This window comes from Pholcus phalangioides, unplaced genomic scaffold, assembly GCF_987345545.1.
Source record: "Pholcus phalangioides strain wild (caught in Gottingen) unplaced genomic scaffold, Ppha-v1.0 ptg000017l_1, whole genome shotgun sequence".
Lineage (NCBI taxonomy): Eukaryota > Metazoa > Arthropoda > Arachnida > Araneae > Pholcidae > Pholcus > Pholcus phalangioides.
This window is the reverse complement of record NW_028301610.1, coordinates 68,393,576-68,420,197: the sequence shown is the minus strand read 5'-3', so window position 1 is coordinate 68,420,197 and position 26,622 is coordinate 68,393,576. Positions and strand designations below refer to the sequence as shown.

Sequence of the window (26,622 nt, the reverse complement as noted above, 5' to 3'; positions counted from 1 at the left end):
GTGGATAAATGTATCGTTCAGTCACCTCAGTACTCCACCTCCAGCCGTAGGACACGAGATGTTTTGGAAAGCGAACGCGTCTCTCGGAGCGAATTGTTGTCACGAGTGACTCAGAGGCCTCAACATTAGGTTGATCGTCCACTTCGATGACTAAAAAAGCAAGCTGAACGTGATCCAACGACACAAATTCTTCTTTGCCCTTAATTTTGAGAAACCTTTATTTTTTATTTCGTTTCAGGATCTCAAAAAAAGCCGTCGTATGTTGCTTGCAGAAGTTTGCGAACATCGTCGTGACGAACGAAAACGCGTGTACAGCGCGAAAGTTCGCGATGCACAAAAACTTTAACCCGTGGGAACATGCTGGTGCCGGAGTCAACCGCAGCGTATCATCGTGTAGTCTAGAGACCAATGTTGACGGCTAAGTTGTTTCAGTTCTCTGTGGTGCGAGAAAATCACCAGGAAGTCACGAAGTTCTACGGTAGACCAATTCCGTACGGAAACCCAACAAAAATGCTGAGTTTGGTGGAAAATGGATGCATTCAATAATGCTGTTTGCTTCAGGATTCAATGATATTGTCCGTAGTTTTATCACCGTAGAGTTTTGATAAGTCTTGGAATAACGAAGATTCAAACTAGCGTCCTCTATCTGTTGTGATACGCTTGGGAAATCCGAATCGCGATATCCATACCGTAAAGAATTCTGCTGAGACTGTAGTGAAGGCAATGTCAACGATCGGTTCAGTTCTGGACAGCGCGTGAAGTGATCCACCATAGTGAGTGCGTAATTAAATCCTTGAGATTCTGTAGGCGGACCGATAATGCCAAGATGGACGTGTTCAAAGCATTCAGTTGGAAGTTCAAATGAGCCCAAACTGCTGGTTATATGTTTGAATCACTTTCTGACAAGGAACACAAAACTCGTTCAACCTGGAAACATCTTTATTGACCAAGGGATAGACGAATCAACCTGTGAGGGGCCGTTCAAGTGTTTCGTCATCATCGATGGGGGGGAGGGGGTTTCAGATTAACTGACTTTTGATGACAAGGGGGGGGGGGTTGGATAATGCTTACATCATCAACCGCCCTTCATGAAAATATGAAATATTCTTAATGGTATCTTACCCGGTGAGAGCCAAAAACGAAAAAAGCCTTTCGATAGGTTGTGGGCACTTGAAGTAACATTCTCCCCACTATTGATAAGTGCCCTACAGAGCCACTTTAGTGATCTCTAAATGTTTCGCGGATCCAAGTGATCTGGAAGTGTGTTCGGGCCGCTTAAGTGCTCTGGAACTGTGCCACCATCACTCAAGTGATCCGTAATTATATGCCGCGGATCACTTAAATAATCTGAGAATGTGCCGCGGTTAAATTGAGTGATATAGAATCGCACTGGCGGCCACTTACATGCTCTAAAACTACGTCACATGTCACTCAAGGGATCTCTAAATGTGTCACGGATCACTCAAGTGTTCTGGAACTGTGTCCCGGGTCATTTAAGTGATCTGAAAATAAACCACGGGCCGCTTAAATGTTCTGGAATTGTACCACGGGACACTTAAGCGATCTGTAAATGTGCCGCTTAGTTCATTTTTACAAAATTAGGTTTGAGGAGGACAGGCCGCATCAGATAACCCCAGGGCCATATTTGGTCCGCGGGCCAAGGGCCTTTACGCGATTCATCATTATATGGCTTAGAGGTTTTTGCTGGAACTATCAGTGTCAATTATATTTCTTATTTTCAATTCTTTTTTTTGAATTAAATATTTCTTATTTAATTCAATTTAAACATCTCATTGATTCATCTATCAGTGGAAGTTATTTCTACAATGAACTAAAATTTTCTCTTATTTTTTCTATTTTGTTTAATGGTACAGTTAATTACAATAATTCGGATACAGACATACGCTAATGATAACGGACACACGATTAGAGATACTATCGTAACAACGCAGCGCGAACTGCCTAAACGTCCAATAGCCGTAATAAGATACAAAGACATGTGCGCCATCTGTCTGACAATAATATAACCACATACATAACATCTCCTCCCTTTCTTAGCATGGCAAATGTAACCTTCATAATCCAAGTCGGTCCGGAGGTTTTCTTTTTCGAGTGGACCTACGAAGCACAGGGTGGGCAGGTAGCGTTGGCTCGACACCCGATGACACAACATCACCAGTCTCGTCCTCAGCCGTGTGTGGCCGATCCTCCGCTCCAGGTCGGTTGTCGACATCAGTGTGAGAACATGAAAAACATTATTACTATGAGACTGTTCTCCCGAAGTGGCAAGAGGAGGCACATCTCGGATATTCTCTTGTTTATCACTCTCGTCCTTCACAGCTTTTCCGTATTTGGTCGACATGGCGTCTCCAGATTTCAGGTCCCACTTGCACGCTGTATGACAGGGTACCATCTCTGTTCAGTACAGTTCCAAACTTCCATTTCTCAACACCACGATAGTTCCTAACAGCAACTTTTTCTCCCGCTGAAAATTCACGATGAAATGCATGTGTGTGAGATTCTTGTTTTCTCTGCACCCTCTCGCTCACATCAGGATGCATCAAGTCCAATCTGGTACGAATCTATCTTTTCAAAAACAACATACTCGGCTTTTTGCCAGTTAATGAGTGCGATGTTATTCTATACATCAGTAAGAATTGTTGCAATCTCTTACGTAGATCCGATTCCGTAAGAAAGGTAGATTTTATCGAATACTTGAATGACTGAACCATTCTTTCAGCCTGACCATTCGTCGCAGGATGGTATGGAGCCGATACTACATGTTTGATAGCATTTGACTTGAGAAATTCCTTTAACTCCATGCTCGTGAAATTTGTTCCATTATCGGAAACCAAAGTTTGAGGCAAACCAAACTGAGCAAACAATTTTCGAAGTTATGATGTAGTGGTACTAACAGTTATGTTTCGTGTTATAAGGATTTCAGTCCACTTGGAATATGCATCACAAACTACAAGAAACATTTTTCCAAAATATGGACCTGCATAATCGATATGTATTCGTTGCCAAGGACAATTTGGCCATTCCCAGGATGTCGCAAAACTTCTGGTGGTTCTTTTCTTGTTTTCTGACAAGATTCACAATTGGATACAAAAACCTCGATATCTTTGTCTATACCAGGCCAAAAGCAATGACTTCGAGCTAAAGCCTTCATTTTGATTATACCAGGATGGCCTAAATGTAGTTCAAGAACTTTCTGCCTAAATTTTTGTGGAATGATCCTATTTCCACGTAAAATACATCCATGTTGCAACGAAAATTCAATCTCTTTTCCCTTCCAAGGTGCGGGTAGTTCAGTCCCTTTTAGCAAGCAGTGATACAGTTCAGAAAGAGATTTGTTATGTTGGGTAGTCCTGGAAATTTCTTGAGCAGTCAGAGGCACAGTTTCAATCTGCATTACATTAAAACAGTCAACTTTATTATAACTGTCCTCTTGAGACTCTACAGATAGTCGCGAAAAGGCATCAGTGTTCCCATGATCCTTGGTGTTTCGATACTGAATCGTATAATTAAATGCTTGTAAAAACATAGCGTAATGCAACATTCGTGTAGCCGAGAGTACAGGTAAACTTTTGTGTGGAGAGAATATTGACACTAAGGGCTGATGGTCCGTTACTAGGAAGAAATGTCTCCCAAACAAATAATGGTAGAATTTTTTTACACCCCACACTATACTCAACGCTTCTCCGTCAATCTGAGAATATTTCATTTCAGTCCTTGAAAGTGCACGTGATGCAAACTTTATGGGTCTTCCCGAACCATCCGGCATGTAATGACTGAGTACGGCGCCAATGCCAACCGATGAAGCATCGGTCTGTAACACGAGAGGCAATTTAGGGTCATAATGAGCTAAAATTCAATCAGAAGCTATCTCTCGTTTCAAGAGCACATATGCATTTTGAAATTTTTGATTCCATATATACTCACTATCCTTACGTAGCAAATTATTCAAAGGTGCAATCATTGTCGACAAATTTGGACAAAATTTCCCATAATACTGAACTAATTCTCAGTTCGGACACATTCTTCGGTACTGGTGCATTTAATACGGCATCCACTTTTTCTGAGGTTTTCCATAGACCATTCTTATCGAATTTATATCCGCAATAATAAATTGATTCCCTGAAAAACTCACTTTTCTTTCTGTTCACCATCAAACCATATTGATTCAGGCGCTCGAACACAGCATTCAATCTATCAAAGTGTTCAGCATCAGAGGCTTCAGTAACTTTGATATCGTCCAAATATACATGAACGCCGGAGATTCCAGCCAGAACTTGTTCAATACTCCTCTGCCAAATAGCAGGTGCTGACGCTATCCCGTAGTTCAACCTCTTGTATCGCAATAACCCTCTGTGTGTATTGATAGTCAGTAGGTGTCTATCTCTTGGTTGCACTGTCATCTGTAGGTAAGCTTCGGCGAGATCAATCTTGGAAAATGCTTTTCCTCCCGCAAGCTCCGCAAAGACGTCATCTATTTTCGGCAACGGATGTTGATCAACCTTTAGAACCGGATTCAGGGTAGCTTTGTAATCGCCACATATGCGAATGTTTCCATCACGTTTCACCACTGGAACGATGGGGGTCGCCCACTCACTATGGTTCACAGGTTCAAGTACGTCTTCAGAGACTAATCTGTCCAGCTCTTTCTCGACACGTTCTTTCAGTGATAAAGGGATTGGTCTCGCTTTCACTAATTTCGGCTTGGTTCCTGCTTTCAATTCGATGTGACACTGTAATTTCTCCAACCGACCAAGACCAGGAGTGAAAATTTCAGAATATTTTTGAAGCAAGGTCTCAAGCTTTGAAGATCTCGAACCTTTTTGGGTGAGATGTTTCATCTCAGGCCAGTTGATTTTCAGGGTTTGTAGCCATTCCCTTCCGAAAATTGCATTTACTGGTTGATTCACCGAGTACAGGGCCTGAGTAGTAGTTTGCTTTTCATAACGTACTTGCACGGTAGCTTGACCCACTGGATGCACCAACGATTGATCAAAGTTCTTTATACAAATACAAATACAACGCCACAACAGGCAAATTGCCCAACGAGGTGGCTGACTTAAGAACATCATGGATCCCCGAGCCCCTACCTACTACTGCTACACCACACATGAACCCCCCCCCCCCAACGAATCGGTACATGCGGTAATGTGCGTGTACGTGTAGTGCAACCTGACGTAAAGTTTTTGTTTCTGTGTAATGCTTGTTATGTGTAGTGCTGTCATCTGCCCCCAGTTTTACTAACTATGAGTGAAGTGTTATGGTTGAATGATTTACCGTTGTAGGACTGTTGCTCTCTGTGGCGAGACTTTTTAACGGGGAGATCGGCTCGCATTTGCGCCTTGAAGTTGGGAACCACAGAAAACCAAATTCAGCCGACCACCAGGCTCGTTTTCAGAATTTTTACACTTGGACATATTTTTTTGAATTCCTGTACATTCATGCATGATACTGCGGCACCGGTATCCAACTCCATGGAAAGTTTCTTTCCCTCAAGGTACACATCGAGTATCAACTTCTTGTTTCTATAAGCCTGTAGATTATTGACAGGAAACACGTCAGATTCCGGGTTCAGCTGATTCACATTAGTTTTCGATCTACACACTTTCTGTAGGTGTCCTTTCTTTTTACAAAATCTACATATGCTGTCCTTGAATTTACACTGATGAGCCATGTGAAAAGTGCTCGAACAACGATAACAAGCACGATTTTGTCCCGCTGGTTTCACTTTATGTTTCGATTCCGAGTTCGCGTTGCTCTGGTATCGTTTTCCCATAGGTGCCATTCGAGACACTTCGCTGATTTTCTTCACGCCGAGCTGCGACAGTTGATTATGCATTTCTTGGACATCCGAGAGCTGTAGATTTCACAGTATGTGGACTCAAGTCAATTCACTCACAAGTCAAATTCTCGACAGTCAGAAGTTTCTTTTGGATATTTTCGGAACTCAAACCCATAACGAACCTATCGCGTAACATCACAGACAGATTCGGTCCAAAGTTACAATTCCGCGAAAGTTTCTGTAATTCGATCGTGTAATCCGCTATTGATTCACCTTGAAGTTGATTCCTCTTGTAAAACTTGTAGCGTTCCGTCATCTTGTTCGGAGTCGGATTCAGATGTCCTCGTAACAGGGTGACGATCTCATGGTAGGACTTTGTAGACGGGAGATCCGGAGTGGCCAGGTTCTTTAGGATCCTGTAGGTGCGTGGCCCGATGACGCTCAGCAAAGCCGATGCTTTCTTCTCTTCGGGTACATCGTGAACGGCGAAATATGATTCCAGTCGCTCCTCGTAGCTATTCCAATCTTCAACGGATTCATCGAACTGTTCAAAATGAAACTGGAACGGTGCGGTGCCAACTGGTTGAGATCGCGTATTCATCTCATAAACAGATACGGTTCCGGTTTTTTTTTAAATCCCCGGTCGCCAGTGTTTTCTATTTTGTTTAATGGTACAGTTAATTACAATAATTCGGTTACAGACATAAGCAAATGCATGATGATAACGGACACACGATTACAGAGGTACTATCGTAACAACAACGAGGCGCGAACTGCATAAACGTCCAATAGCCGTAATACGATACAATGACATGTGCGCCATCTGTCTGACAATAATATAACCACATACATAACATCTTGTCTACCCAATTTATAAGAAAGGAGACCCAAATGCAAAGATAAACTACAGCCCAATATCGGTTCTTCCAGTTTTCTCTAAAATAATCGAAAGATTTATAAATCAACAACTAATAGGTTTTTTGAACCATGACAATTATTTGGCCCCGAATCAATTCGGTTTTCAAAAAAAGAACAACAATGAAATGACTATAATCAAAATCTGTCACTGTTTACGAGGACGAATATTGGAATGGTTCAAAACATAATACTTTGACAGACAACAGGCAGTAATTATAAATCGGAAAATGAGTAGTTACCTCCAGGTTCAAAAAGGGGTCCCCCAGGGATCTGTTTTGGGTCCCACATTATTTGTCATTTACATAAACGACTTCTGTAAACTGAAACTAAACGGTCAATTAATTTCATTTGCCGATGAGACAGCTCTGTACATAGAGGATGACGACATATCAACTTTAATAACAAAGACAGAGGATGATCTGAGACGTATTAATCAGTGGATGGTTGCAAACAAACTTGAATTGAACGTGCAAAAGACCAAATATCAGATTACTAAAACGAGAGGCTTAAATTCCGACACAGAAATCCCCATTAAAATTCATATCTGTCATCCTCAAGCACAACAAAACTGCACCTGCCAAGGAATCCAAAGAGAATACGAATACTTAGGGGTAACAATACAGGATGACTTGAAATGGAATATTCATTACGATAAAATAACAAAAAAAATTCGATTTTACACAACTCTTTTGTAAAAACTCAAGTATTTGATAGGGGAGGATTTTTTGAAAGATGTCTTTTACGAGTGGGTTTTCTCAATTATAACTTATGGTTTGTGTGCGTGGGGTGAAGCATATCATTGTAATATCATGCAACTAAGTAACACATATAACAAGGTAAGAAATATGCTAACAAAGGCCTATACTTTTTTTTTTCAAACCGAGCACAACTTAGGTCTATTGCCATAGGCAATTTACTACCTAGTGAGTTGTGCCGAAAGTGTAAGTGCGTGTACCTAACAGTCTGAGTGCGTATCTAGTGTTGTGTATGATTTTTCATTGCTGCCATCTATATCTCAGAAGTGAAGTGAGTGATGTGTAGTGACTGAATATTTGTACTGTTTGTAGGACTGCTGCTCTCTGTGGCGAGACTTTTTAACGGGGAGAAAGGCTCGCCTTTGCGCCTCGAAGTTGGGAACCACAGAAAACCAACTTCAGCCGACCACCACTGTGGTGACGGTGGGGACAGGCCTATACTGGAAACGATAGAAAAATTAACTGTCACACACTAGACAATTATATATTTACTGAACGATAAACTTTGCGAAGAAAAATAAAAATTGGCTTCAGAGAAAAACAAATAGAACAGCAGCGAGATTCAAACATGATTTTGAAGTGCCAAAAACAAAAAACATCTTTTTCAGAAGTGTTTCTCATTTACTGCTCCTAAACTTATGAATTCATTTCAGTCAAAAAAATCAACTACAAATACTACTAACCACGAATATGAAATTTACAAATATGCAAAAAGTATTCAAAATTATGACATGTTCTGAAACTGTTCATAAAAAAGTTAAATAAATATAAAATCAACAATTTTTCTTTACATATAGAACTCACTTTAAACTATATATTTTTATGTGTATTTGTTGATGTTGTACCCAGAACATATCGCATCATCTTGTTTAAATTTCACTAAATATGGATTGTCATTTTACATTGAACTGTTATACATCATGTCTTAAATTTCCTATACGTTTTTTCTATAACTACACTGCATACTTGGCGGCTCACAATGGCGACGAAAAAATTGTAATACAATGTCTTTTTGGCTGCCTGGAAGGACTTGTTGTCCCTTGGGGCCACATAGTGTATATTCGTTATATGTGTATGTCTTTTTTTTTCTTTTGTATTCTTTTTTGTGTGTTATTGTCCAGTATTTGTGTAATGTGTATGTGTGTGTATTTGTTTGTTTACAATTAAAAAAAATCGATTCTGAATTATTAAATTTCAGACAATTTCTTTCATTTTATTTTTTGTTAATTTAAATTTAATTTTGTGTATTTTATTTCAATTTTTGTGTGTGTGGATATTTTGCAGCATTCCTGTATATTTTGTAATAATGTATGAATATTTGAATGCTGATTTTCTTCTCCCACAGAATATATAAAACCAGGGATAAAAGTATTTTGAGAACACCTCTCCACATTTTAATTAGTGTTATCAATTGTTTTTATTTCAACGAAGTTTGGAAAACTAAAAATTTTATTACCTAGGATAATTATTTTATTAGGAAATTACAATCTCACATTTGAGAAAAAATGGTACGTGTTCCTTAACACGTAATGAAGGGATGGGTAAAATTACAACTAATAGAAATAAAGACTGCGGAGTGATAGCAAAAATTGGTACAGCGGTTTATTTACATCAGGAACCAAGTTAGAATGAACAAAGTACAGCGTTTCTCAACCTTTCTGACCCCAAGGACCCGTATAATGTCTGAAACAATTCGACGGACCACTTACGTTCCATATTACGGAACACTCCTGTATTTTTAGTTGTTCCGAATTGTTTTATGCACATACCGTTATTTTTAACGATGCTTACTTGAATTAGTAATGTTTACTAAAATCGTGAATAAATGGCGTTTTCATAACTTCTAATTATAGCTGTATACTTTTATATATAAAATATACAAATATTCACCTTACATATTTGTTAGGCTCAACATCTTTTTCTTCAATTTTTCAGCGATTTTAACCACAATAAGGGATTTTTTTGTCGACTCATGGCAGCGTTTTTGATGGTAATTGGCCAACACTTGAATTTATCAGCTATTTATCCTCTAGATCCGGGAAACCTTCCGCCACAACCCCTACACAAAACTAATAGAGGTAGAGACACACTAATAATCACTGCTAAAGCTAGATAAACAATACAACTGTACTTGAAAAATAGAAGGATGAAAAAGGGGTTAATTTGCCCTGTGATTTAGTGTCAATCGTGATGCTATCCAAGTCAGTGTTAAGTAGTTCTTCCTCTATACTATTATGAACACCATTCATAACATCAACCACCCACATTCTCGTCTACTCGGTCTGGGAAAAAAACCTGACCTAAACCGATCGTAAACTTCGCAACCCCGCCTATTTAGGTGAATTCAATCCCAAGAAAGCCACCTGTCACTGAACGCAGGAAGCTCCAAGAGCGTGACCTTAAAGAAAGAAGCAAATGTCCTTCAGTCTTATGTTGAAGTGATGGATCCTACTTCTAGTGTTAACATAATCTCCCTTGGGAGTACTGGAATCACTGCCACATCTGAACTCCCTTTCTCCAGAGGATATTAGTCAATCCCGATTGCACATTTCGCCAGCGTATAGCTATTCCGCGTGTGCGATTGAACTATTTTTTTCAGTGAAGAGCCCTATTCAGCCAATCACGCCCCTACTTGGTTTACGATAATTCGCACTGCTATAATATCGTACGATCTGTTGTGTTTTCGGTCACAACAAAACGAAAAAGAAAGGGAATCATCCCCAGTTCACGTAGGGGACGGAAGCATAAATCTTTGCTCTCAAATGCTAGCCTAACTTAGCTTTCTACGGCCCGTACCCAGTCGGAGCCTTGAATAACTTCAAAACTTTATTATTCAAGAGTGATTAAATTAATACAATTATTATGTCTAATAGCTAATTAAAATTGCGATGCTTTCTTCACGACATCATGATGGAGCCAAAAAATTGGAGATGGAACGAGATCATCCAGCTAACTAAGGATGAACAAGCTGACGTCACCGAACAAGCGGACGCTGCAAGGCAACTGCAGCTCAAGTTCTCAGAGCACGAATTCTCCTCTTTCCAAAGGATGAAAAGAAGTGGCAATCCTCACAGAACTTGCAGAGGTGATGCTATCTTGCGCAACATCTACGCACAAAACAAGAGAAAAATAATTGCTTCACATCCAAGAGTCATCGACATGGTTCAATGAGAAAACTTCCAAGAATTACTTGAGGTAGATTACTGTGGCTTAGCCAACGTAAAGTCTCAAATTAGCCACACTGATGTTCTACACTGCCAAGAGTTCCTAAAAGTGCAGGCAAATATTCCTGGAAAAAAGACACAGGCAAAACAGGACAAGGAAAAACTTCCAAAAAAAACAAGAGAAGAGCAACCAACTTCTCACCTCCAGAAGCAACTCAAACAAGCGACCAATCACATTTCGTCTGCGTCGACGAGGCCCCACCTACTCCTGAAGATCGTCAGAGACCACGGAGCGAGCACGGGAAACTCAGGAAAGCCCCGCCCACTCTCTACCAACGATTCAAACCGACCAATCGCGTCCCGAATGCCCCGACGAGACCTTGATCCTCCCTCCGTAGAAAAACGGCCAAGCGACGGAAGTTACAAACTGGAATTTCCCAGACTCGCTCCCGGAGGCGTAATTACAATCCCTACTCTCTTAGTAACACAGGAAGCGTTAGCACGCAGGTCATTGGTTATACGAGCAAGAAAGATACCAAGACGTCACGAGCGGCGGAGCTTTTGGCGAAATTCGATAACTCGCTAAGCGGTTTTTAGTTAACGCTACAAAAATTAGTTATGAAAATAATAATATAATTTAATTAGGGATACGTAAATTTTTTTATTTACGAAGTGACCGCGATAAATGCGAACTTTGCCAATTTTTACGAATAAATGCTAAAATTTTATTTTTTACAACTTTTTCACGAAATCTTGGCAATTTGCAGTTTTTGTAACTCGTAATTTTTCTCAGTACGTGTGTTCGTGCTTAAAAGGGGAGAACCACAAGCATCACTTCTTTCCACTCTGACATTGTGTTTAGATGTAAATACAGTCGAGTTCGGTTATAACATAGCCCCTAGGTGATTCGAGAAGTGTATTTAACAACCGACGTGTATGTTATAAGCGAGGAGTTGAAATTAGCTTACGTAGCAATAGCATATATGCATTATATTGATATAGTCGTGGGCAAAATAGGCTTATGCAGCAATTGAAATATAATATAGTATGAATAGAGTTTTTGATTGATATTCTTGAAAAGTTTGGGAAATGTGCTGGAAAAAGATATATATATAGAATAACATGCAGACATTTTTGCAAATGTTAATGATTTTTTTGAGTTTTATGGTAACGGTTTTCCCCCTTTGAAGTTGACAGCAGTGTACAATTTAAAAATTCAGAAAAAAAACCCTCCACTGATATTTACGAATTTGATATACACGTCACACAGCAGCTATGCATTAGCATAGCTTTTCAAGTGACCAAGTTGATTTGCAACAATTGTTCTGCCATCATCGTCACCAATAAAAAGACCACAAAATAATAAAAACAAGTAAAAATTCAATAATTAGAAATGCATAGACGATACAGTTTTACACAGAAAGACCGGATTTTGTCAAAAATTTTATTGCTAAAATAGTTATATTTTCTCTCGAAAGATGGCGTTGAAGTTAAAAAGTTATTTATTGCCATCTTTTGATCAGAACTGTAACTGGCAATGTATTCTGAAATGTATTTTGGCCATGTGTTAAATTATTGAAAAAAAATTTAGGTCTTTTTGTGGGAAAACGGTCAAAAAATATCACCCAAATAAATGTACAAAAGTGTCTGCTTTTTGACTATTTTTCTGCGGGCTTTTTTGCAGTATGTCATAGTCGAATCCCGTTATAACAAACGCCAAGAGACCGTAGGAACCACTCCGTTAAAAAGAAATTTCGTTGTAAAGGCATTCTAGGTTACCTAATATTGGTCCTATGTAAACGTATTTGGGGGATTAGAAAAGTGTTCCTTAAAACGGGATTCGACTGTATCCGGATTATTTTCTTGGTTAAGACCATTCTTTTGGTCTATTATATTTACAGTGTATTTTTAAGCAAGGTATGTTATAACAGCGGTAAAAATATATAGAATATGAATGAGCCATTGAGTTCCCACAACGCATCCCAGACCTATGGATACGTTAGATGTCACCTGGATAATGAACTGGCTTTGAACTTTAAAAAAAAAACCTGTGTTATATATTTACCATCTCAGTACTCTGGTGAAATACGGTAACTAGTATCTATTTTAATTGTAATCACATTTATTCCCATGTATACTCATGTTAAACTCATATATTCGCATATTCTCATTTATTCCTTTTCGCACACTTATAAGATACAACACTTATTTTTATTTTGTGGACATTTGTGGATTGTGGTCAAAGTTGTATATTGCAATTTTTATAATTTTGTTATTTTTGGAAATTACACTCAGGTTTTGATAATTATTATGTTAACGGCATGTTAGTCTTGAGTCTTGCTTGTATAGTTATAAATGTATACGTTAAGTATTACAAGGTCTGCAATTTAGTAACAACCCAAGAGGGTTGACTACTGAAGGATGTTCTTCACAGACAGTGCAACCATGAAAAGTGTATAATTATTGTACTATTTAATGAATGAATGAACGATATTTAAAAAAAAAAATTACTCATGCTCTGTAAACATAAATCTCTGACTAGCATCTCTCAATTATGTCACATAATCCGTGGGGGTTTTTGGGTAACACACCAGCTACTCTTTTCACCCCCTTAACGACAAATGTTCCTTCAGAATATAGTAAATATTTCTCGTGATGAGTGCTCTGAATTCAAAGATCTGTAAATTACCCACTTGGATTGACATTAAAATCTATTTCTCTCTACACATACACTCACTACATTACTGACACGCAAGTACAAACTTGTCTTTTGCTTCATATGCCAATCCCAGGCAATTTGTAAATCGGAAGACAGCCTGTAAAGGTTAGGAACCGACGAAAGCGTTCAATTCTGGTACAGTATGAATAGGGCCAAATTCTAAGGATTACACTACCTATATTATATCCACGGTTTATGCTATATGCGGGTTATGTTATTAGTGTACTGGACAGTATATGCAACTTTTTAGAATTTCAAAAAAAGATATAAAAAACATTTGAAAAATAAGGTTAAATTAGGGGAAAGTAGAGATATTACAGTCGAATCCCGTTTTAACGAATACTGTTACAGCGACAACTCATTTTGACGAACACTTTTCTAATCCCCCAGACAACTTTACATAGGAACAATGCAAAAACCTGGAATTCCTTTATAACGAAATTTCGTTATTGCGAAGAAATTTCTCGGGTCTCTGAAGTTCGTTATAACGGGATTCGACTGTACTACAATGGCAGATTTCAATCAAGAACTTTAACACTTTCCAGTAATATGGCCGGTTTTTTTTAAATGTGAAATTTCTGATTTTAAAACTTTTTTGTTGAGAAATTTACGTATCTCTAAATGTAATTAATATTAAATAATATAATTTAAGCCTTTTTGAAATTAATAAAATAAAACAATGAAATTTGAGGAATCGAAAAACCGCCTGAAACGTTAGAGATCGCTCAACTTCGCCAAATTTGAATTTCGCCAAGTATTCATTGGTTCCTCACTAACTTCGACCAATCACTATGCGCAAAATTTCTATAATGTTACTAGCAGAGTACGATTTGTTTATTCGCCTCCCGGAGAGAACACACGTTGAAAAAGATTGCTCCGTGACTGAGCTATGGTTCAACTAGATGCTTATGGACATTGACTGCGCTCTGGAAGTTAAGTTCAATTAGAAATAGCACATGCAATTAAAGGAAGATGCTGGTGACAACGTGAAACTCAACGAATGCTGTGGGTCACATGGTTTACCTTGTATCGCATAATACCGCATTGTTCCTGTTAGGTCTAATCCCCGTGGTTGCCGAGTGAGGGTGTTGGATGGCGTTTCTGCGGTAGCTGGTGTCGAAGGACTTCTAGCGGACACTCAGGATAGGGGCAAGTCTCTTTTGTACCTGCCGCGGTTTTTCTGGAGTACTGTGCAATGAGCAATAGTTTAAATTCTAGCGATAGTACAAGTGTTAGCTCTAGTGATGAATCGTCTAGCGAGGATAGTATTGTTGATGATAACGTTAAAAATGCCGCGTTGGGTGGGAATAGTAAAGGGCCTGAAAATATAAAGGGAGCGAGAAACGACAATGATGGTGTTGATGATCATCTGATAAGTGATCGAATTGAGAGAGTTAAGGAAATCAAGCATAATGAAATAGAACTTGGACAGGTTAAGTGTTTATATCATGATATTTTATGTAAACAGAGGAGGCATCAGCTTAATGATGGTATTGGGAAGTTTTGAGGACTCTCCCCGAGTCGCATATAATGCAAGGGACGCCCCTGGTTATTTTGCTCTAACTATTTCAAAAAAATGCGAAAAAATAGGGGTTGGCCTTTTTAATGAAATTTATGAGGGTTGCGATTTGAATGCTAATGGGAAAAAAACGCAGGTGGACAAAAGGTCTGTATCTGGGACCAGAGGGGCCTGGATGTATGGCGGGATATTCAAGAGTATAAAACTGAACGTAATGCAATTCAAAGACTGTATTTTAGGAATTAACTCCATACAAGTTTGAAAAAGTTTTTTCAGTTGACATTTGGAAGGTGGAGATGCTGCCTCAGGCAAGAGGGGGGCTTCAAGTGAGGAGAACCCCCCCCCCCCCGAGATTCAGAATAAGAAAATATCAAAAATAGTGAGAATAATGTTAAGTGCCCGGTGAGCATAGAGACCTACCGGAAATGATTTTAATGTATCCAGTTAAGAATTTTCTGATAAATGAGGGCCTCAAATTCAGTACATATCCAGCCAAAAATGAAGAAATTTGTAAGTTGTTATTAAAAGGCTGGAAAAAAATATTAGAAGGGAAGATCTGGAAGAAGCTTTGGGTGACCTTGATTTTGAGATAGTAAGTATACATCTGTGACAATTTGACAATGAGGACAAACGAGGGGCTAAAGTAAGGTCTCCCTTACCTTTACGGCTTGTTGAGCTTCCGCGGACCCCTAAGAGTAGGGAAATTTTTTATACCAAATGGTTAAATTTCCTCAGTGTACGGGTGGAGCCCTACAGAGGAAGAGTTCCCCAATGTTTCCGATGCCAATCCTAGTTTCACGCGGCAAATTTTTGTGACCGGGACCCCCGGTGTGTTAAATGTGCGGGGCCCCACAACTCATCCGATTGTAACACCCGGAAGGGGGTAGATCCAGCAAAGTGTGCTAATTGTGGTGGACCGCAAACCGCAAATTTTGGAGGATGCCCGAGGGCCCCTGGGCTTAACAAGCTTCAAGAGCCGAAAGTGCATGTGAAAATTGGTGAGGGGAAAAATGCACCCCCATCTGGGCCCTGCGGCCCGGGATGCGGACCTAGAGGTAGAGGAATTGGATCTTGATAAAGGATTTGATCATTTGTTTTTCGAGAATAGTAAATACAAGTCGAGAAAAAGATGATAAATACCAATTACGCTGAAGTAGTTATGGGTAAAAATAAAAATGGTTTGGAGCGAGATATGGGGAGTTCTGAGCCGTCAAGGGAGAGACCCCTCATCGAAGTGGGAGTGAGGGAACTTAGTAGGGAGGTTTCAGAGAAACTTACAGAAGTAAATGATGAGGAAATTTTGGATCCAATCAGGGAGGTCTTTCAGTTGATGGTCGTTACGCTCATGGAAATCCAAAGGGTTAAGACAAAAGTCTAAAAAAAAAAATTTCGTCGAGTCCTTCCCAACGACAGCACAAGAAATTTTTTTTTATAGAATTTGAAAGGCTGGATAGTATTTTAAGCATAAATACACTGCTGGCCACCCAAATTGCAACACCAAGAAAGACAAGAGATATCGCAACAATATTTATTTTGTAGATAACATGTTGACCAAGCATCAAATGATTAAATTTATAGACTTCTGTGAAGTGTGGTTCCTGCCAAAATCAGTAGCCAGAGTAGCCGCCATTGTTGGAGATCACCGCTGCCACACGCCTCGGCATTGATTCAAAGAGACTTTGGATGTGTTCTTGGGGTACAGCAGACCAAGCAGCTTCCACGCGTTGCCAAAGTTGATCTGGTGTGGCAGCTGGGGATGTAATCTGGGTCAATCGTTGAGCAACCATGGACCACATGTTTTCTATCGGCGAAAGATCCGGAGAGCGAGCTGGCCAGGGAAGCAATTCAATCTGGCGATTGACGAAGAACCTTTGAACAATGCGTGCCACGTGTGGTCACGCATTATCCTGTTGAAATATGGCTGTGGGCAAGCCCTGAAGGTAAGGAAGGACAACTAGCTCCAACACCTCGGAGATGTAGCGCTGGCTTTTTAAAGTACCGGCCATGCGTACTAGAGGAGTGCGAGAGTGATATCCAATACCGCCCCATACCATAATACCCGGTGCAGGAACAGTGTGGCGGTGCATAACGCAGCTGTTCAGCATCCTCTCTCCACGGTGTCTCCAGACACGAATCCGACCATCGTGGTGTTGCAGACAGAAGCGTGACTCGTCAGTAAAGACAATTTCATTCCATTGTGCCGTCCACATTCTTCTTTCATCGCGCCATTGGCGGCGGAGACGTCTGTGGTTCTGCGTCAAGGGTAGACGAAGCAATGGACGTCTTGCGGACAGACCACTCTGCTGTAAACGGCATCGAATGGTACGCGCAGACACTGGATGATGCGGTACAGACTGAATGTGCTGTGCTATGGTTCGTGATGTGGCTGAGCGATCCGTCACTGCCATACGCACAATACGCCTGTCATCACGTGAAGTGGTGCACTGAGGTGGATGCGATCGAACACGTCGGTCCGTCGTACCCTCCTGCATCCAACGATCACATATCCGCATTACAGTTGTTTGGTTTCGTCCAACACGACTACCGATTTCCCTTGAAGATAATCCACAATCTCGGTAGGCCACTATCCTTCCTCTGTCGAACTCGGATACTTGATCAAAAGATGATCGCTGTTTTCTACTTCAAATTCTTCAAAGTACTTCAAATCGTCGAAATCTCCAAGCCTTAAATAGTGCTTTGAAGTGGCGCCACAGGCGCGCGTGATGTGCGTCTGCGCTGAAATTCTAATCATTTGCATATCTCACCTCCGCTAATGCATGTTGTAAATTTCATATTATTTGCATGCTTCCTTCAGGGTGTTGCATTTACGGTGGCCAGCAGTTTAGTATAGTTTTAATGTTTTTAGTATTTTATTGTATTGGACTAAGGCTTTTGCCGTGATTTTATAGGCCCTGGGGGTTTTTCTGAGGAGCGAGTTCGGATATAGTTATTTTTAATTTTAATTGTCAGTAAGTAAAGTGCTCATTGCTGTGCACTGGTGCCAGCGGTGGATGCGGTTGGGACGATATTTTATAATGAAAGCACACACCAATATGCTAGGAGTGGTCAGAAAGGACCATGCGGATTACCTGAGTGTTCGCGATATACCTCCAAAAATATTTGATTTTCGCGCCCAGCATGTATTGAGTTTCTTTTTCCCAATCCATTCAAAAAATTTTCTTTCTGTTCACAGACATGCACTACACTAGGGGTCTTCAACCTTTTATGCTCGAGGGCCACATAAAAAATTTGTAGCGTTCCGCGGGCCACTCATTAACGCGATGGGGGGGGGACCCCCCCCCCTTTCTTCCAAAGACGATCACAAACTAATTATATTTCAAAATATTAAAAAAATTTAACATTCAATTCTATTAATTAAAAAAATAGTAATTTTGAATGATTAAAAAAACACATTTCGAATTATAGTTTCAAAAAATACCTTTTTTGCTGTATTAATATATTTGAAAATGCTTTTGAAAGTTGGTAGCTCTAAATTTATCTCAGAGATTCCTTGTGCCTCCCATCAATCCCAATTTGCCCCACCCCCATGCGAAAAGTTGATCCTACGTACGTCAGATACGACAAATTAAAATGCGACGCGTACTACATAATTTATGATTCCATTTTATGTAGCATTTTCGTTTTAAAATATTAAGCTGAATTGTGGCAAAGACAAATTATTTTAGATATTTTTATATTATATGAAACAGAATGAAAATGTACGATTTTTGTTTATACATGCGTATATTGAATTAATTACGTACCAAATCAAAAAAAAAATTCTTTAGTTACTTACATTACGAATGCGAGTGGATGTAATTCCTAAATTAATGCGAAACTTGACATTGTTTTTGCTTGACTAAAGCTTCAATGTTAGTTAAAATTTGTGTTGTTGCTATTCGTAAAGTATCCTCCAAATGTCGATCAGTCAGACGTGTTCTAGTTTTTGATTCTGTATTCTTATTCAACTAAACAACTGTTCACATATGCAAGTGCTGCCAAATATAGAAGACATGAACAATGCATGTTTGCGTATTTCTGGGTGCTTTTCTTCGGAGACACACATACTTAGAATAAAAATCAATGAAGAAATTTAAAAAAACTTGCATTTAACTGCAGAGTCACATTGCAAATCTGCAAATTCTAATTGTAGCTCTGGTGGACACTTTGGATATCGACATGGATTTCAATATGGTTTTGGAACACTTTCGATATCGACTGAGAATGGCGAGGAAAACATTTTCATAAAAATTTCGTTCTCGCGGAAGTCGGAAAATCTGCTTCTGAATTCCATTCTCAGATTTGAAATGCACTGTACATAATCGTTCGGTTTCCAAGTTGTAGATCTATTTACCAACTCCAATAATTTAGGAAAATGTATGCAGTTTTGTTTTTGTTGACGTTCCCAAAGGACTAATTTAGTTTCGAACGCTTTCACGTTGTCACAAAGATTATGGACAAGTAGATCTTTTCCTGGTAAGCGGTAGTTTAGATCATTCAGATGATCAGTGATATCGACAAGAAATCTCTCTCCAACTTTTTATCTTGAAACTCTCCAATAAGTTTTCCTTTCAATTTCATGAATTCATCAACTTCCTCCTCCTTCACGGGAAAACAGGCGATGAAGCATCTTTCCTCGGCTCAACCAGCGTACTTCTGTATAAAGTCGCCATGTTCAGCTTCCAAATCCTCTAAGAATTTTTGAAACTGTCTATGGTTAAGTCATTTGGATCGAATGAAGTTAACCGCTTTCACTTCAACAGACATTACATGTTCAAAGTTGGCGGAAAAATATTTTGCACACGTTTTCCTGGTGTAGACATTCTTTAACGAATTCTTCATCAACGAAGGGCTTCCCACGTTTACCAATTTTTTCTGCTGTTATATAATTAACACGAACACAATTTTCAGTCTGTTCATTTCTTCCGAAGAATAATGACTTTTGACAGTTCAGCTTCGATTTCAGTTCAGTGAATTTTTCACTTCGAAAATGTCCCTCCAATCCAGAATATTTCGCACTATGCTTGATATCGTATAATGTCTCTTAATATTGTATTCTTCCATAATGGCTACGCTCTCATTGCAAATTAGACAAACTGCTTTAGCCTTCTGTTTGACGGAAAAAAAAGGGATGGCCACTTTTCTCGGAAAAAAATCTCACTTTTTCTTCAACTTTCCTTTTTCCGCTATTATGGTTCGCCATCATGCACTCATTTAAAGACTAAAAGGCTTCAAAGACCAAAAACACAAGTAAACCAACTGTACCAATATTGTACAAATCCCTTCTTCCAACCAATCAAGATGCATACACCCACCTGCTCCTTTCCCAACCATGCACCCAAGAAATACGATACCATGGGAATTTCGTTCATTTCTGCTTTCTCCCACTCAAGCGGGATAGAATGTGCTCGAAGTTACATGGTGAAGAAGTGTATGGTGTGGTTTTTTTTCTTTGCGTTTAAGGCTTTATTAAGAAGCTAAATACTGTACACTGATCAGTCTGTGCTTGTTATAAATCTATATGAAGCTAGGTGACTTTTTTTTTGCCGAAATCTTCGTTTTACCCTATTTTTGACTGATATTGCGTCAATCAATCTAAATGCTTTGGCGGGCCACCAAAATATCGACGGCGGGCCACGGGTTGAAGACCCCTACACTACACGAATACACATACAGGCACAGCCTTGTCTTTTCTCCTTCATAGGCCCAAAAGGGAAGCTCTTAAGTTGGCTGTATGCCCCGACGGGGCAAGGTATCAACGAAAACTTTAAAGTCTGGTCTGGTAGTTACAAACTGCTTCCCCGTGGAAATATGTAAAGAAGGCGGCTGCTTTCAACTGGTCCCCACCATTGAACAAGAGTTCATAGTTAAACATCTCAAAGACAGTTATCAAATTTTGCTACTAAATCCCAGTTATCACGAAACGGTCATGAAAGTCTGTCGTAGCAAAAACATCGAAATGCTAAATTTCACGAAAAAAGTACAGCCAACTTTGTACTGAGAGGTCTCGACGCAGCTACCAACACACTAGACATCCAATCTGAACTCGTCAAATATGGGTTTAATATACTGAACATTTTCCAGCTAACATCAAAGCGACGTAACTTAAAGAACGACTCGCAATGTGGAAAATAACTATCCTGAAAGACGAAAAAAAAACCAGTAAATTTACTAAACTTTGTCGTCTTAGACATGTCATCATAAGCATAGAGCCCTACAAAAAAAATCCAACATCGTAAGGCCCACAAGGTGCACTCGGTGCCAGCGCTGTTCCCATAAGAGGTGCATTAAGTGCGTAAACTCCCATTCTGGGTCACCGTACAGCAACATCACTCGAAAGGATCCCCCAGTTTGCGTTAACTGCAAAAAAAACCATCCAGCTTCACGTCGAAAATGCGAGGCTTTCAAGGCAGCTGAAAAAACTACGAGCCGAAGTTCACCGTCTGGCACCATAGCGCAAACAGGCGCCTAAGTTTAACATTCCATCTTTAACCGTGTCAAAATCGACAAAAAATTTTGATAACACCACCTTCCTGCCACGAAGCGTTTGGGCAAATTACAACAAGATCCAACAGTACAAGTCCACCAAAAATGACTGAAAATTCTACCGACACCAAGAAAAACTCTGGTGAAATTCGACCAAAACAAGCGTCGAAAAAAGCAAAGTCCAACTCTACGGACTTCCGACCGTCTGAAGACTTGGGAGAAAACTTTCTTCAAAACCACTGGCCTCAAGCAGCCCGCTTACCGAGAAGAGAACAGAACAAGAAGCCGAACCATCCACGGCTCCATCCGCAGTCAACATAGAGGAATCTTCGGACTCTGACTGGGTGGATAGCAACAATTCTACGTTTGAATTTGTAAAATCCTGTTTTGAAGACATCATGAAGATGAACTCTAAAAAGGAAAGGAGAGCAATTATCGACACATTTCTCGTCGAAGCGGGAAATATCTTGGTGAAAGTTTAAACATCATGAGCTCTCAACGGAATTTACTTATTCCAGAAATTCATATTTATTCAGATAGTCTCAACTTTTCATTTCCTTTCACCCATCTTTCTTACAAAATAATCTCCAAAATATTTTTTTCATATCTCTTAAAAAAAAACATTTTCTGTCCCCTATATTATTTTTTAAAGTTTAATACCAAAATTAATACCCCGTAACTCTATCTCTTTATTTTTACCTTCTTGTAACTAACGATATCGATTACAGGTCTAGCCAATCCTGGAGCAGAACGCACCGACCAATCCCGTGCGAGCAGAAGCGAAGACGAACTTGTCGCTTTCCGAGTTTTCTTCACGGTAAGCATAATCGTATTAACACAAAGTTGATGCCGGCGTTTTACCTGCAGAAAATCGAATTTAAATTTAATCTTAAATTTAAATGACCAGTGACCATTTTACCGAAGTTGACTTTTTAAATCTTCCCCCCTCATACATGCACACACAAATACACATAAAATTACGCTCTCGTCTTTCCCTTTATACGTACTCCCGAGGCAACAATTTGTAAGCCCGAAGATGGCCCGGGAAAATAAATTTAATTCTGGTCTGGTTTCTGTTCGTCCTCGTTATACAAATAAAAAGTCCAGAACAGGGAAAATTGTCCAACGAGGTGGCTGTAAAGAGATGCCCATAAAAATATAAGGATGTCAAATATAACCAAAATGCAGCAACCCAATATAAAAGCATATTGTCTGCACTCGTTAGAACGATCCTCTTCGTTTCACGGAAAACGGACATTATATTAGGTGGTCGTTATATCGGACCAAGGTTGGTAAAAAAACCAAAAAACCGGGATTTTTTGGTTTTAACCGTTTTTTTTTGTTTTAAATAGCATTAACATTAAAAACAAAATCTCTGAAAAATCATTGAAACTTCTAATAATTAATTAAAATGAAATATCTATTATTGGTAATTAACACTATTCCCATATTAATTAATCAATAAATATTTCTTACATTTTATCAAAAACCAACTTTTGCAATTTAATTATTTTTTGCTTAACTCAATGGATTACTGTTTGAAAATTCTTTTAATGTTATTATTAATTTTATATACATATATATATACAGGGTGATTATAAAAAAACTATCCCGACATATGGGCCCCTAACTATCATACCATTCACAGAAACTGAATGAAATTTTGGCATAAGGTATTTTGAGGTATGCGCTCAAGAATGATATGGAAAACAACAGTGTCACTCTAACAGTTACGGTTACAGTGAGAAAATTTCGAAAATATCAAATGGCAACACCAAGTTTTTTGTATTGGAATGTGATCTCCATTGTGAAAAACCCTAAATAGCGTTCGAACGGCAACTGTAGCATGAAAATCACCGGCGGTAGATAGGCTAAAAGTGAGGACAACCAATAAGGACAGAGAAGCAGCATAAAATAGAGCATTTTATTGTGTTTCACAAATTTTCCACGTGACCTTGTGGAGGACTAATCAGGCTGGGATCTCAGCCGAAGAAACAGTGTGACGAATGAAACGAACATTAATGCTCTGGTGCACGGCAAAGTCTTTTTTACTTTTTCCTTGCCTAGCTCCGGAGATTTTCGTGCTACAGGTGTCATTCCAACGCTATTTAGTGTTTTTCAGTATGGAGATCGCATTCCAATACAAAAAACTTGGTGTTGCCATTTGATATTTTCGAAATTTTCTCACTGTAACCGTTACAGTTAGAGTGACTTTGTTGTTTTCCATATCATTCTTGAGCGCATACCTCAAAATACCTTATGCCAAAATTTCATTCAGTTTCTGTGAATGGTATGATAGTTAGGGGCCCATATGTCGGGATAGTTTTTTTTATAATCATCCCGTATATATATATTTTTAGTTTTCTCCAGTTACTTTCAGTATACTTAATTAGGAAGCTATTTTGCAAAAACAATAATAAAAATTAGGTGAACATAATGTATTTAATGAAGCATAAATAATGCAGATTAGTTAGCTATGATTTACGATATACAGGGTGATTATAACTAAGGTTCTGATTTCAAAACACTGTAAAAAAAATAATGATTGTCAGAATGACTGGAAAATTGACATGAATATTCCTGAAGAAATGGAATTTTATTTGGTAAAGGGGAAAAAATAATTAAAAATGTAAAATTAATGACATCCAACATGTGGGAAACCAACATTGCTCGCAGAATGACTGTAGTATTGCACGATTTCATAATTAAAGGAAACATCACAAAAAAACGAAGTAATTGAACAAATAACTAGAACTTACTTAAGAAATGTTAAATATGTTGTCCACCATGTTCTGGCTATGAGGTTGAAAGCACAAAAATTCTTGTTCAACAACAGATCTTAGTATACCATTGTTATGATGTGGACGTGCTTGCAATTCAGCTTTATCAAATCAAACGCGCCCCCACGTTAATATTCCTGAGGAACTTCTAACATATAGAGGATGTGCTGGAAATTGCAATTCACCAAAGTTTGCAATCTGACCACTGTTTATAACATTTTGAGGTACCCCCACAGCCAGAAGTTGCTAGGGTTAAGGTGCATCCTTTCAAAATGGGTCTTCAGCAGCTGCTTTGCTGGTATTTCAATGTGCATCTTGATAGAAGTTCTATCCACACACCGATGCTGTGAAAGTGCCGAAATGATGTGGTTGCACAAAATAGATTATACTACAGGCCAAGTACAGCATCATCTACTTGCTTGCACTACTTGTGTAACATGACGACCTGGGATCTCTTACAAAAAAAATCCTTAAGTTCATTTAATCTTGTTTAGGCCCCCAGGGTTCGTTGGCTACCGGAAACCACCCGATGCTTCCGCTGGCAATCCGGTTCGGGCCAGTTAGTTCACTTAGTCTGACGGTCGGGGGGGGGTCTCCTAGCCGTCGGGCGAGAACGGGGCCAGAGGTCGGGCTGCCAACGTCCTATATAAATTCCGCCTTACATCCATGTCAGAGATCCCAATAGCTCGTCTAGTTACCTTCTCTTTCCCTCTGGGGGGTTCCCGTGGCTCGTCGGTGGGAACCACATCGAGTCGTCGTCGTCAAACTCTAGGTTAATTAATTGTGCAATATATTAGTGCAATAATGTAAATGATCAGCAAAGTGTTATATAAATGTGCAATATGTTTTACCTCCACGCCGTCGGTGGGTCCTAGAATCATCTCACGGTCTATAATGTCATGAGCTTATGCAATGTGCAATAGGCCTAAAAGTTGTGGATCCCGGCCAGATCTCCAATTTATGTTTGGTTGCCAGATTCAGTATTATAACTTTTACAATATTTCCTTTTTTATCATGAAATTATGTAAATTAGATGCAAACTCGATACCGCACCTTCGATCTTCTGATTGGTTCTGCCTTAGGGCATTGTGGGAATGCTTCTGTATAAAAACCGGACAGATCTGCACGAACAGCACTACCTTCCTCCGACTAACGCCCTGTTGAGTTATGAGCTAGATCGTCTCTCTGAAATAATGTGTTGAAACTGTAGAGGTGTGCCCTTGGCACCTCACCCGTCTCATGCTAAAACCCAACGTCGTCGTGATCCCGTCGCCTGTGGATTGGTTAGTGGCCAGACCGGCTACCCGTGGACGTTCGCCTCCAGTTCCCTACGCAGTGGCTGAGCTGTAACCTCAACGTGTTTGAAGATACCAAACCCGTCTGAAGCTTGCTGAATCACAGCAGAAGCTGCTGTGAGGTAGACACCTGGAAGTGTCTATCGGACGATGTGAACTAATACGTGAAAATCTGGGCATGGCGGTGAGACCATTCAGTTTTATTGTTCTGTTATAATGTTGAGAGAAAGGTTTAATTGTGATAATTGTTGATAAAGCGTTATATTAATAGTTAATATATAATTGAATAAATGCTTATAGTTTAATCAAAATCTTGTTTCTTTCATTGTTGTCATCCATTCGATGGTTACTAGGGTAAAATGTTAAAAAACCGGGAAATGCAAGCTAAACGTTGCACTTGCACTTTTTTTTCCTTTTGCGAAAGAAACTTCCATTGCTTCAGGAGTATCTATGCAAATTTTCAATTCATTCTGAGCAGTAGTTCCTATTGAATAGCTTTGGAATCAAAACTTCAAATTACAATCACCCTGTATATAGCTGATTATTTTTCATAAATCTGTTATTATTATACAGTAGAACCTTGATTAACTGGGCTTACCATGGAAGTATAAAAAAAAACAACTATTGAATATTAAGACTGGGAGATATACAGTAGGAGATGTGCTACTTCTTATGGGAAAGAAAATGAAAACGTATGTGAGGTAATGTAACTATTAGTACACTAGTTTTTGTCCTTTGAGGACAGCTGGTGTCTATTGGATTAAAGGACCATCTGCCCCTAGCATAATGGTGTCACTACTGTTGCTGCTTCTTTGTGAAGGGAAAAAGAAACCCTGTGAGATAATACACTACATTTAGATGTGTGATGCAATTCTTATTCATGAATTTGCTAAAGATATAGAGCATCATAATGTAGCCTAAGGTTAGAAAATATGGTAAGAATGAGAAATTTTGGCTTCTATATATAACTTTAAATAACTAAGAAACTTCATATGGAAAAAATATCTATTCTGGCCACTTTTATGAGACTTTTTGAAAAAAACCACTTATAAAATCTTATGTCATTCAAAGATATACCATCAGAATGTACCCCATTAATATAAAATGTGGTAAAAATGAAATATTTTGGCTAATAATGAACCAATATGATTTTTTCAAGGAAAAAAATGATATTTAGGGCACTTTT

General features: G+C 39.1%; 1 protein-coding gene across 4 annotated transcripts in view; it reads right to left on the bottom strand.

Moving 5' to 3' along the window:
* Nucleotides 1–26,622, bottom strand: part of LOC149074679 (uncharacterized) — a 459,047-nt gene that overhangs the window by 253,977 nt on the left and 178,448 nt on the right. The gene's annotated exons all lie outside the window — the stretch shown is intronic.